Source organism: Psammomys obesus, unplaced genomic scaffold (genome assembly GCF_907164565.1).
Source record: "Psammomys obesus unplaced genomic scaffold, mPsaObe1.curated_primary_1811, whole genome shotgun sequence".
NCBI classification, from domain to species: Eukaryota; Metazoa; Chordata; class Mammalia; order Rodentia; family Muridae; genus Psammomys; species Psammomys obesus.
The window spans coordinates 32,712,202-32,726,895 of NW_026596079.1; the positions used below are offsets into that span (position 1 = coordinate 32,712,202).

General features: G+C 38.7%; 1 protein-coding gene across 7 annotated transcripts in view; it reads right to left on the bottom strand.

The window, feature by feature from the left end:
* Positions 1-14,694, bottom strand: part of LOC129690631 (nonsense-mediated mRNA decay factor SMG5-like) — a 124,869-nt gene that overhangs the window by 33,894 nt on the left and 76,281 nt on the right. For 6 of the 7 annotated variants that reach the window (XM_055626372.1, XM_055626371.1, XM_055626369.1 and 3 more), the window contains 2 exons: positions 8,019-8,159; positions 6,260-6,311 (listed from right to left, as the gene is read on the bottom strand). The gene's annotated coding sequence lies outside the window, so the exon portion shown is untranslated. The remainder of the gene's footprint in view (positions 1-6,259; positions 6,312-8,018; positions 8,160-14,694) is intronic. The other variant, XM_055626374.1, reaches the window with a different exon arrangement.

Below are 14,694 nucleotides of genomic sequence, written 5' to 3' on the forward strand. Positions count from 1 at the left end.
AGATAGATAGATAGATAGATAGATAGATAGATAGATAGATAGATAGACAGATATCAGACGGTAAAGAAGTGTGACCTAAAAATATGTGTAAGGAATTGAATCTACAAGTTAAATACTAACAATTAGTAAAGAGCATCAGAATTTGAAACTATTAGTCAATTCTTTAAAAAAGGAAAACAAGGTGGACAATGTGGCTCACTTCTGCAATCCTAGCATTTAGGAAGCTGAGACAGGAAGATTACCATAAATTCAAGGTTCCCTTGGAAAATAGAGTGATTTCTAGGATGGCTTATGTTACATAGCAAGACTCTACATAGAAAGAAAAATAGTGACACATAGAAAGAAGAATAGTAGTAAGATATATCATATCAGTTAACAGCCAATGTTAATCTGTTGATTTTATTTAATATTTAACAAAAGGTGAGTAGAAGGAAAGAGGAGGCAAAATTATTTAATTTAATATTGATTATAATATTTTGGAATTGACAAAGAATTTATATGTGTGTGTGTCAAAGAAATTAGATGTGTGTGTCTTTATATGTCATCAAGAGTTAAGAAGGCAACAGAATTTCAAGGAATGCGAATGAAAAATGCAAGCAGAATTTTTGTAAGGCTAACTGAGTGCCTAGTGTGCTCTTCGCACTCATCTGTTTGTTGACTCACCTCAGCACTTCATAAACCAAGCCAGTACAAAACTGAGTTTACCTTGTGTAAATGAGTCAACTCAAAAGAAAGCCCCAGAGAGTCTCCTTTACACGCTGAGATGCTGCTGGTTCTGAGTCACCATTTACTTTGCACCAGGAAGGGGTGGAAAATGTGCTTATAAACTCCTTTCCACCTGCTAGATCATTTTACTTGGCAAGTGCCCACAGTGTTGCTGACACAGCCTGGAGACCTGTGTATGATAAAGCAGCATGTTTCGCGCCTCCTTTTTAGGAAGAAGGGAGCCCTCTTCATCAGCCTATTGTTGTCTAAATAAAGTGAAATGATGACAGGTGTAGGCTATGGACTTCATTCTAGTCTTTTTTATTCTGGCAAGAGTATCTATTGCCCATCCAAAAAGACATTCAGTCCCTGAAAACATGATTTTAACACTTCATCAAAGCTAGAGGAGGCTGAGAATGTTTTGGAAGTTAGCCAATTAGGTGTGTCTGCAGGGCATCTGCTCTCCCTTTCAATAAACTAGCCTTCACTGTCTAGGCTCTTTCATCTTTTGCTAAACAGGAGCAGATGAGCCTGAGGCAGCAAATAGGATCTAAAAAGAACAGGCTTTGCATCCTCTTAAAGCCAACTGCTTTAACAGACATGGCACATGAGAGAGTCTACGCCACTCTGGACAATTTATAATGAATGCTATTAAGCACATCCCTACAGAAAACAATGACGATGACCAGAGAAAATGTTATGTTACATTAAGGAGAAAATAATATCTTCTTTTTTTAAATTCCACGTGTTTTTTAAACAGGTCATTTTCCCAAATAATATACCCTGATTATGGTTTCCTCTCCTTCTACTTCTCCCAGTTCCTTCCCACCTCCCCTCCCATCCAGGTCCAATTCCTTTCTGTCTCTCATTAGAAATCAGGCTTCTAAAGGATAGAATAAAATATAAGGAGATAAAACAAAAGCTATGTATCACATCTGAGTTGGACAAGTCAAACAGAAGAGCTCCAAAGAAGACACAAGAGAGGCCCATTTGTTCACACACTTAGGAATCCCATAGGACCACTGAAGTGTAAACTCATGATATATATGCAGAGGACATGGTGCAGACCTGTACAGGCTGTCTGCATGCTACCTCAGTTTCTGTGAGTTCATTTGAGCCTGGCTTGCTCATGTTGATTTAGAGGGCCTCATTTTCTCGGTGTCCTCCTTCCCCTCTGGCTGTTAGACTCTTTCTGCTCTTCTTCCATTCTTCTAGGGGGCTCTACGAGCCCTGAGGGGAAGGGTTTATATCTGTCCTTTTAATAAGTGCAATAACCATTGAGGGTTTTTTTTTTCTGTCAACCCTCTAAGCCCATGAGAACCTTAGATGTGAAAACATGACATACTCATCTCTCAGACTTTCAATTAAAGTGAACCATAATTTTTGTTTTCATTTCCTCAGATGAGGGGATAAGATAAGAGCAGTACCCAAGTTTCACAAATACATGGTTTGGGCTGGGCCCAGAGCATTTCTATCTAACTAACCCTAGGCCTAGGCCTGGAAGATTAGAGCCTCCATATAGGCTAATCTTCTCTAAGCCCCGATTTTGAAGATTTTATCTTCCAGCCTCTGTCTAATAGCCTGGGCTAAAATGTTTTCAGCGTCCAAGACTTACTACTGAATAATCGCACCTCCTTTTCTAGTTCTTTCTGAACTCTGGCTGGATGGTTCAACTCAGCTGTTCTGGATCCATACTCCTCTCCAAGATGACTTATTCAAACTGGCTTCTCTCAGCTTCTCACTGAATCACTCTGATTGGAAAAACTGGCCCTGAAGTGCTTGAACTGAGCTGTGCTCAGCTGAACTGCACTGAACAGCGCTATACTCCTGAACTCTACTGTACTGTCCCACAAACTCCCTTGCTCTCTCTGTGCTGTTCCTTTTATTTTAAATCTCCTTTGGGATTTTTATTATGTAAAACTATTTTTTGCATATAGACTTTATTCATTTATAATAAATATATATAGTAAGAACAGATTTTAATTCTATAAAACTATTTTTGCATATGGAATTTATTTATTTATAATAAATACATATAGTAAAAAGTTAGGAAACAATCAAGAAAGTCATATGCAAAAGTTATATTCAAAATGTTTAGCTCATTTGTATTTGGCAACTTTAAAGAAAATACTCTCCAACCTATCTAAAGTTTTATTCTTTATTTTTTTTCAGTTTCTTTTTTTTGCTTATTTTTTTTACACTTTATTCACTTTGTATCCCCCTATAAGCCCCTCCCTCCTCCCCTCCCAATCCCACCTCCCTCCCCCTTCTTCATGCATGCCCCTCCCCAAGTCCACTGACAGGGTCAGTAGTCCTCTCCTTCCTTCTGATCTTAGTCTACCAGATCACATCCGGAGTAACTGCATTGTCAACTTCTGTGGCCTGGTAAGACTGCTCTCCCCTCAGAGGGAGGTGATCAAAGAGCAGGACTATCAGATTGCGTCAGAGGCAGTCCCTCTTCCCATTACTATGTAACCCACTTAGACACTAAACTGTCATGGATTACATCTGCGCAGGGGTTCTAGGTTATCTCCATGCCTGGTACTTGGTTGGAGTATGGGTCTCTGGGAAGACCCCTGTGTTCAAATATTTTGGTTCTGTTGCTCTCCTTGTGGGGTTCCTGTCCTCTCCATAACCTACTATTTCCCACTTCTTACATAACATTCCATGCACTCTGCCCAACAGTTGGCCATAAAGTCTCAGCGTGTGCTTTGATATTCTGCAGGGCAGAGCCTTTCAGAGGCTCTCTGTGGCAGGTTCCTAGGTTGTTTCTTACTTTTTTCTTCTTCTGATGTCCATCCTCTTTGCCTTTCAGGATGGGGATTGAGCGTTTTAGTCAGAGTCCTCTCTCTTGATTAGTTTCTTTAGATGTACAGATTTTAGGTTTATCCTATAAGTCTATATGAGTGAGTATATATCATGTGTGTCTTTCTGCTTCTGAGACAGCTCACTCAGAATGATCCTTTCCAGGTCCCACCATTTATCTGCAAATTTCATGATTTCCTTATTTTTCATTGGAGGGTAATACTCCATTGTGTAGATGTACCACAATTTCTGCATCCATTCTTCAGTTGAGGGGCATCTGGGCTGTTTCAGCTTCTGGCTATTACAAATAAAGCTGCTACAAACATGGTTGAGCAAATGTCCTTTTTGTGTACTTGAGCCTCTTTTGGATATATGCCTAGGAGTGGTATGACTGGATCTTGAGGAAGCACTATTCCTAGTTGTCTGAGAAAGCGCCAGATTGATTTCCAGAGTAGTTGTACAAGTTTACATTCCCACCAGCAGTGGAGGAGAGTTCCCCTTTCTCAACAACCTCTCCAACATGTATTGTCACTTGAGTTTTTGATCTTGGCCATTCTCATGGGTGTAGGTGAAATCTCAGGGTTGTTTTGATTTGCATTTCCCTGATGGCTAATGAGGTTGAGCATTTCTTTAAGTGTTTCTCTGCCATTCGATATTCCTCTGTTGAGAATTCTCTGTTTAGCTGTTCCCCATTTTTTAATTGCATTACTTGGTTTGCTGCTTTTCAGCTTCTTTAGTTCTTTATATATGCTGAATATTAGCCCTCTGTCAGATAAAGGGTTAGTGAAGATTCTTTCCCAATCTGTAGGCAGTCGTTTTGTTTCAATGACGGTGTCCTTTGATTTACAGAAGCTTTTCAGTTTCATGAGGTCCCATTTATTGATTGTTGATCTTACAGCCTGTGCTGTTGGTGTTCTCTTTAGGAAGTTGTCCCCTGTGCCAATGAGTTCTAGGGTATTCCCACTTTTTTTTCTAGCCGATTTAATGTGTTTGGTTTTATGTTGAGGTCTTTAATCCACTTGGAATTCAGATTTGTGCAGGGTGATAAATATGGATCTATTTTCATTTTTCTACATGTAGACATCCAGTTGGACCAGCACCATTTGTTGAAGATGCTATCCTTTTTCCATTGTAAGGTTTTGGCATCTTTGTCAAAATTCAGGTGTCCATAAGTGTGTGGGTTTATTTCTGGGTCTTCTGTTTGGTTCCATTGATCCACCATTCTGTTTCTATGCCAGTACCATGCAGTTTTTGTAACTGTTGCTCTATAGTACAGCTTAAGATCAGGGATGGAGATACCTCCAGAAGATCTTTTATTGTAGAAGATTGTTTTAGCAATTCTGGGTTTCTTGTTATTCCATACGAAGTTGAGAATTTTTCTTTCCAGGTCTGTAAAGAATTGTGTTGGCAATTTGATGGGAATTGCATTAAATCTGTAGATTGCTTTTGGTAAGATGGCCATTTTTACTATGTTAATCCTGCCAAGCCATGAGCATGGGAGATCTTTCCAGCTTCTCATATCTTGTTCTAATTCTTTCTTCACAGACTGGAAATTTTTTTTATACAAGTCTTTGACTTGCTTGGTTAGGGTTACACCAAGGTACTTTATGTCATTTGTGGCTATTGTGAAGGGTGTTGTTTCCCTAATTTCTTTCTCAGCCCTTTTGTCTTTTGTATACAGGAGTGCTACTGATTTTTTTTGAGTTAATTTTGTATCTGCCCACTTTGCTGAAGGTATTTATCAGCTGTAGGCATTCCCTGGTAGAATTTTTGGGGTCGCTCACGTATACTATCATATCATCTGCAAATAGTGATAATTTGACTTCTTCCTTTCCAATCTGTATCCCCTTGATCTCCTTCAACTATCTTATTGCTCTAGCAAGGACTTCCAGCACTATGTTGAAGAGATGGAGAGAGTGGGCAGTCTTGTCTTGTCCCTGATTTCAGTGGAATTGCTTTAAGTTTCTTTCCGTTCAGTTTGATGTTGGCTATAGGCTTGCTGTATATCGCCTTTACTATATTTAGATATGTGCCTTGTATCCCTGATCTCTCCAATACTTTAAACATGAATGGATGTTGGATTTTGTCAAATGCTTTTTCAGCATCTAGGGAGATTATCATGTGGTTTTTTTCTTTCAGTTTGTTAATATGGTAGATCACATTGATGAATTTCTGTATATTGAACCACCCCTGCATACCTGGGATGAAGCCTACTTGGTCATAGTGGATAATATCTTTGATGTGCTCTTGTGTTCGGTTTTCAAGTATTTTGTTGAGTATTTTTGCATCAATGTTCCTAAGGGAGATTGGCCTGAAATTCTCTTTCTTTGTTGGGTCTTTGTGAGGTTTAGGTACTGTGACTTCATAGTAAGTGACTGTGACATAGTAAGTCACAAGGTGACTGTGACTTCATAGAATGAATTTGGTAATGCTCCTTCTGTTTCTATTTTGTGGGGATTAAAGGTGTATATTAAATTTAAGCCACAGGGATTAAAGCTGTATCATGTCTATTCCAGACAGAGGGATTAAGGGTATGCCTAGCCAGAGGAATTACATTTGTATACTAGAGGCATGTTGATATTCCAGCTAAACCACACATAGCTAGGTCTTTGGATGTGATCCCTTAACAGAACAGCCATGTTACTGGATTAAAATTACAGTGGACAGGTGAAAGATTGTAAGGCCTAAACCTTAAACAAGGAACTATAGGCAACTAAGAAATTCTGAGAGTGGAAAAACTGGTCTTTACCTAGGAAGAGCACACACAGTTGGTGATCCAATGCCAAGTGATTATCCAACACCTGAAAACATACACATAGGTAACGCATTATATAAACTGAGCAGGTTATGTTTAGGAATATATGTATATACTCATACAAACATGCATGTAACAGCAACTAATGCAAAGGAGACCATGAAATTGAAAGAGAAAGGGATATATGTGAGGGACTGGAGGGAGGAAAGAAGAGGAGGAAATGATGTATTTCCTCAGAAGTAAAAGAAACAATTTCAGAAGTAAAAGAAACAATTTTTTTAAACTCAAAAAAGAAAACGTTTAGTCCTTCATTTTGAATTGCAGAGGCAAATAACATGCTGAGCGCACATATCATATATGCCTATGCATAGATGCATACATGCAGAGTTAAAGCAACTATGATCTTATACAAAATGTCAAAGCCTTGTTCAGACTCAGTGCAGGAGTGCTAGACAACACACTCAGCGCAGTGTGGTCGGTAATCTTAGATCCACCTGCTTCTACTCATTTTATCTGCTCAGCAGTGTCTATGTTTAGCACCAAAGTTTGCTGTAAGTTAACATTTTTAGAAATGTCCAAATGAAACTGTTTCATTGGTGTAAAATATGATAGTAGTCACTGATGCCATTTTATCTTAAGGGGGTCTACATTGAATCTCACTTTAAGCAAAAGATTTCTTCTGAACTAATTACCCTATGTGTCCATGTATTTACGTCTGGATTCATTTCTTCCTGAATATTTGTTGTAGAAAGGGCCTTGTGAGATGAGTTTCGTGTGTCCAAGTTGGTAGAAAATTGGATTGGTTTTCATGCTGGAAACCAGCTGTGAACCAATAAAAATGGAAATATACACAGCACACAGAAAATGGGAACCCCAAAGACAAGGATAGGAGTGAAATTTTCTAAATACTTAACATCGAAATGTACTGTATTGGGTTTCATGGCTCGCAAGACTAAATACCAAATGTAGACTCACAATGTCAGAAATAAGGACCTTTATAATCTACTCAGCAAGTAGTAGAATTTCCAATATTGAGTCATTTAGAATACATTAATAAATATTATTAAAGGTGAGTATAAGATAGATCACATGCAAAAAAAATGAGTATCTTGTATTTTTTAACTATTACTTATAGACTTACTAAAAATGAAGTAAAGTAAGGGTATGTCTCAGGAATAATTAAGAACTGTATCCTGGAGTTACACTCACTGTCTGTAACAGCGATAGTTACTATTAAGGAGAAAGAGGAGCAGCAATGACACCACTTAACAACATCTCCATTTTCAATGTGTAGGTTTTATGGACCTTTGTAACTATTTTAAAATCTTTGAATATACGGATCTATTTTTAAACTATTAATACTGCTAAACAGAATTGTTAGAGATTTGATACTGGCCTTGCTAAGTTTCACAGGCTCGGAGAGATGCTTTTCTATCTAATTCATTGAGTAAATATTTATTTAAAATTTATTATATGTCAGCATTAGGCTAACATACACTTTCCAGTTCCAAAGTGCTTATTGTCACATGTGATAATTACAAAGTGATGAGACAGTGACTGTTCACATTTGTGCTTCTTTCACTCTAGGAACACCTAAGTCTTCAGTGCTTGGTCAAAAGCATTGGGACTTCACTTACCCATAGAGACTTAGAACAGATTGTATTTCTTACCATGTCTGGAAGCAGAGAAAGCCACAAACATCCTTGCTCTATTGAGTTCATCCACTGAGACACACAGAAATTAGAGTGCTTACCCTGTAGGGTTGTTTGAATGAGGCGTATTTTGCAGTTAAAGTAATTGTTCTGTAAGTGCCTGTCGCTGTTGATTGCAGAAGCAAAGCCAGCAGTGCTGTAGGCTACAGCGCCCTCTGAAGACTGTAGGGGATTTTACCTCGCTAAAGGAAAAAAAAGAAAGTATGTTAGATAAAAAGAATAGCGAATAAAAGAACTCTGAAAAAGTACTTTTTGACAAAAAGAATCTGTATTTTATATGAGACAATAATTTGGCCAAGGGTCAGAAAAAAAGGGTAAGAAATTGGGCAGGATTATAAAATTTAAGTTAGCTCACTCTGTCCACTCAGTGCCAACTGGGACTCCTGTTGGTCAGAGGAAGCACTGGTGCCTGGAGACATTGTCAAGCTTACACACAAACACAGACGTTCTTGGTGTGCGGAAAGCATGCTACCGAGTTTGTTTCATTAGGATTTAATAGCCTGCAGGCAAGGGGAAGTATTTCTTTTGAAATAATGAAAATCTGTTCAGTCTGAACATCAACATTTCCTTTCTTCTTTTTTCTTAAAAATGCTATCATTGCTGACAAGATGCAAAAAAAAAAAAAAAAAAAAATTCAAACAAGCTTACTTCTGTGTGATGGATGAGGCCGTATAGACGACACATGGATGTGTACCTATCGCTTGTACAGTTAATCTCTCAAAAAGTATATAATTTACGTTAAACGCACAAATCTGTGTGCCTTTAAAATCGACATCGTGAAGCCGCTAGACTTCTATCCATTTTCAGAATTGATTTGTCCCAATTGAAAGTGGCCAATCCTCACAAAGACACAGGAGTTAAAAATATTCAAGATAAAAGGACTCTTAGCCATGATGAAGAAGAAAACCAAAACTAGACCAAAACCCCTCTCAGGTGTGAGTTTATCATGGAAAAGACGAATGGCCACGTATTTGCAGGTGAATGAAGCAGGTACTCTTCATGTACAGATGTAGTCAGATTAAGCTTAACTTCCAGCTGTTTTACGTGAGTTCAGAGAAAGCATCCCAATTCCCTGGCAATTGTTTCATTTAAGACTACTTAAGGATCTATCTCAGGTTTAATGAGTTAAACATCTATATAGCAACTACCTTTTATGTGAGTTTTGACCAATCTTCTTTCATAATTTACATGAACAGAAAATTTGGAAACCAAAACTTTGAAATCTTCAGTTCCTAAAAATTAATTGTTTCAAGTTCAAATGGTGAAGTAAGTGAGAGAAGTGATAGGATAAGAGATACAATTCTTGTCCTTAACAAGCTGGCAGGAGTGGGAAGATGAAAACCTGGGAGATGAGATGAGAAATAGTATTGATTCCCAGGTATAAACAAGACATGTGCTGAGTTCATCTGATGTGAACCACATCTGGACAACATCACGATAACCTTGAAAAACATTTTTAATTGAGTCTAGTTGCACTAAAGGAGAGAAAAGTAATCCATTAAGGTGGACGAATTGAGAAGAGGAGGATGAAAGCAATCTGAAAAAAGTTCGCTCACCCCTCGGCCACCAAAGTTGTAAGAAATGTGCATCCCCAGGACTCTCTCCCTGGAGAAGGAGAGAGCTTATCACAGCAAGCTTTTAGAATGCTATTGCTATTTCACTGAGCAGGAAGGAATTGGTGAAAACTCATACAAGGAGAGAGCACTAAAAACTGTAGGAAAATGAGCCCAACCAAGTTTTCTGATTTCTAATTTGAGCCCCAAATGCAGTAAGAGTTGCATGGCTCACTATAACCCATTTGGAAAGGTTTGTGGGTCTCGTATTCTCCACAAAGGGCAAGTGAAAGACATTTCTGTTTCGGGGTATTCACCAGAGATGACTGCTCAGATACGGGCTTAAGCTATTGGAAAATCATTATTAGCCATGAAGCAACTACGCTGGGTGTTCGGGATCCCACTGTAGCTCAGACCCTTTCTCAGGGTGAGGTTTGAAGCACAAAAGTTGACATACTGCAGTTAACAAGAACAGTTAGCCAGAAGCAGAACTACAGAAGCTGAAAAGCAAGGGTAATACATTCAGAGACTTTCCTAGAACTATCAACTTTGATAGACCAGGTCTTTGATTTCTTGTGTGTGTGTGTGTGTGTGTGTGTGTGTGTGTGTGTGTGTGTGTATAGGTGGTACTGTCTATGTGCTGAGTTCTACAGCCTGAATGGCACTTCAATCATGGAGTCAGTTGTGCTAAGTTCTGGGGGCCTATTATACCTTCCATTGTCCTTCCATATCATCACATGTTTAAACTGGCTACCTACATGGGCTACCAGTGTCATCACACTTACCAGTACTGTAGTATCTGTGTGCTCCATAAAGCCTCTCCCACTGTACCAAAACCTTCTTAAAGAAAATAACTTGGGGGATGGGTGTCCAAAAGTCCAACATACATCTCTCTGCCTTCAGCTCCCTATAACATGCTCCTGAAAGCACAGCCAGGAGAGTATTCAGAGGACAACAGCAAGCCTTACTTTTTCTCTGCTCAAAAACATTTAATGATCTCATTTTATTCACGTTTTGACACAACATGCACAGTCCAAATAATCTGCTCGTTCATTAGTCATCAAGCCACAATGATACCTCTTCAACCTGCCATTGTTATCTTTTCTCCCACCATGAGTGGCCGGATTTCCTAAAGGTAACAAGCAGGAAATCAGCATCAACACCTGGCAGAAAACTAGGTAAGCTGTTGTCAGACCTTCGCTTCTCTTTCTCTGTTTCTTTAAATCAAATCCTTTAGCCTCATCTCTAGTGATGCAAGAGATCACCATCTACAGCCTCCTTTCTCCCATGTTCACCTCTCCTGTGGATCCCACAGACCATCCTTCCTAATCTCTCTCCTCCTTCCTTCCTTCTTTCTTTCCCTTCCTTCCTTCCTTCCTTCCTTCCTTCCTTCCTTCCTTCCTCCCTCCCTCCCTTCCTTCTTTCGTTCCTTCCATGTGTTATTGAGCTAGTCAAAACTTAAAGAATTATATTGAATTGGAATGCAGAGAATGGGCACGCTTGCCTTCTTACTGCTCTTAGATCGCCTTTTACTTGATGGGCAGTAAAATTATTACATTCACTTTTGAGTTTCAAATTTTCTGTGAACTTCTACATGTCTAAATGTATATACAAATTCACAATTATATAAAAATGAAAACTTCATGTTGTCAAACTGTCTTCTAAATATTTATATTTGTATCCATAAATTGGTACTGCTCTTAATATTGTTCACAGATGTGTTTTGTTGCAAAGGTTAATGCAGAGACCCCTTACTGTTTAAAGGGCTGTGAGTGCCAACCCATAGATAAAACATCTATACCAACATCTCCCACCAAGGTTCAGGAAAGGAATAGAAGAATCAGACGGTAGACAGGAACACTGTGAAATGATGTCCTCTGAATATGACATGGCTGATTCTGAATATGACAAACCTGTTTCAACATAAGCCATCTCATGCCTACTTAGATTTAATAGAATATCAATTATGTTAACTGATAACAACTTTTGTGGCATAGCTGCTAAAGGTCAATCATTAATAACTATTGATCTTCAAGTAAATGTGGCACAATATGCTTAAAAAAAAACTAAAGGCAAACATTACAATTCCATTTGAAGTTCTTTATACATTTTGTATTTATATTTATTTACCAGAACGTTTTCAGTAGTGAGGTATTAAATGGATATTTTTTAATTATTAAAAAAAAAAGGTAACAAGCAGGCTTGTCAGTCAGGGCTTAGCAGCAGCCTTTCATGATGCTTTCTCTGGATCCAGCTGTGGTTTACTCTCCCCTTTCCTTTATTTCTGGCTGCTTCTCATGAGGACTTCTCAGTGCAGTCTTTTTTATCTACATCACTTAAAATGACAGTCTATCCCATAACTGACTCCTCTCTCTGTTATTTCTCTTCCATAGCAAGTTACTGTCTGGCCACCACAGTTTGCATATCTGCAGAAACCTCCCTTTGGTGGCGGCAGTTCCTGATCCTCTCTCCTTACTGAAATCTCCCAGGTTTGACTACACACCACCTCGCCTACTACATTTGGTACTGATGTTTGCTTACTGGAAACTCAAGCAACAACATTTTTACTATTATACTTTGTTTTCCTTTTTGTTGTTGTTATTTCCTTGCCAATAAATCTATATAATCCCTGAAGCAAGAGTTCTTTTTTATTGTTTGTTTAGTTGTTTTTTAAAGCAGTGTCTCATGGTATAAACTTTTGTAGGTCTCTCATAGTTCCAAAGACAAAATATATTTTTATTTCAATAAATAGTTTAGGAAGTGAACAATAGCAGTAATTACCCCTAGAAGAATGGCTAACAAGTGCCATGGCAAGGCACCTGTAGATAGCATGACATTATCAACATTCTGCAGCGTAGCACACACAGTCTAAGATGGAGAATAAGAATAAAGCAGAGCCTATTAATTCCACAGTTCACAATCGATTCCTCTACCACTGTCCCAAATTAATCACTTCTGTTCATTAAGTACCACTGTATGCCTGGGTATGCCAAGCACTTCACAGGTTAGCTCATGCTCAGAAAAACGCTGTTGGCAAGTAGGATCAGTTTTGCTTTCTGAGTGAGAAAACCACACCTCTGAGTGTTCTATGTCTCGACTAAGGACTCACACTCACGGTGAAAGCAGTGACTGCTCAGCTCAGCTACACAACTGCACGCACTATGCGTGCTGTCTGGCAGCTCAACACCTATCTAAAGAATGTGTTAGGCGCTGAGGTCTCTGAGCTTTGTCAGGTGCCATACAGTCCTTTCTCGGTGATCGCATAGCCATAAAAGCTGCTTGGTTTAAAGTCAATGCCTCTCTTTTTGCCTCCTTTAAAGGACTAGTATTAAACTTCAACACTGGGTGAAACAGCTGACAGGTGACAGCAATGAAATTCTCATTTTTACAGGGTTCATTTTATCCTAGCATGTGTTTTCTTCCCTCATTTGCATATTTGTGTGTGAAAGAGACAAACACAAAGCTTATGGAAAAGAAGAAGGCTAAAGACTCCTCCTCTATGCCTTACCTATAGATTTTTTTTAAATAAGGCAGCTACACAGTACAAACCTTTGCTCAATGAGTGTCCCCAAGAGGAATGACTAACCTCACTGAAGCTTTCTAAAGCCTGCTTTTCAAAATAATCTTTTTAAGTGTTATAATTAATAATAAAAATTTTATACATGTGCATGCATGTATATTTTTGAAACTATCATACATATACATGTATGAATATTATGAAATCCACTCCTCACACCTCATCCAAATCCCACCAGTATGTCACATCATATCTCCCGCCCAGCTTCATGTCCTCTTTGTAAAATTTTTCATTGACTTATTATTTTTACCCACTGTGTCCAATTATCGCTATTCCTATGTGCAAGGGGAAGGTATCATCCACTGAGGAACTGAAAACCTGCCAATGGCCACACTCCAAAAGAAAAGCAACCATCTTCACAGCTGAGCAACCACAGTCAATTACTTTCAGCACTTTGAACTGGAATGAATGTCTGCATTAACCACTACCCACTGCAGTAAGAAGCTTCTCTGACCAAGAATGGTCAAGCACAAATCTATAGACATAAAAAAAAATATTCAGAAGGCAGTATGACAAGACCATTTAGAAAAACATCAATAATTTCTCCCCTAGCACCTATGAGTTCCCTAGCTACGGATCTGAAAACGTTTAAAGTACATGGATTCCTTTCTGTGGAGCAGGTCTCAAGTCAATTCAAGAGAGCAGCTAGTGACCCCTAATAGCACTCTCGTCACTCCTGTACTAGTGGGCCCATATTGCCCGGCAAGTTAGTTTTGTTAACACACAGGGTCCATAAATGGGCAGGACCACTGATTGCTTAGTCCTCTAGCAGTCAGAAGAGCACCTTCCAACCTTTGAATATAAACCAGAAAGGACAGTTTCCTGGTCAGCTCAAGACTGGTTTCTCTGTGGGCTGCAATAAAGTATGCTATATCTTCACCAATACATCTCATCATCTGGTTATAGTGGACAGCCAAAGCAACAGCAATACCCTGACATGCTTTGGGAATTTTTAACTCAGAGGGAACTAACATGTGCAAGAAGTGGAGATTTTCATTTAAACCATGTCTTCTGGATCCAGATTTCTTGCTTGTTCACTAATGTAGAGTGCTCCTTTTCAAATATATATATATATATATATATATATATATATATATATATATATATATATATATATATATATATATATATAATACCTTACAACTAGTAAGGTATCATAAGGCCTTTTCATATAGTCTTATTGTTTGTGCTTTTGTGTATCTGCGGGAATCAGGGGACAAAATTCAAATTCTATACTTAAGAATCCAGAACCCATGCTTCAAAAGGAGAAGACCTGGAAATAGAATAAATAAACTAATAATAAACAAGGAGGATTTACTGAGGACACTGATGACACCATGGAGAAACGGAAGCCTGGCTCATGCTCCCCAGCCCAGTTCTGGATTGCTTGGCTGTCAGTCAAGTCCTTGACACCCCTGTGCAATAGATTAGCAAAACTAGCAGCTCCTACTCCAGCATCTGCCCTTGCGTACTGCTGGGCTTCGCTTCCTCCTTTGCTTTGTTTGTCTAGGTATTTGGGTGGGTTAGAGTTTTGCTTTGCTTTGCTTTGCTTTGCTTTGCTTTGCTTTGCTTTGCTTTGCTTTGCTT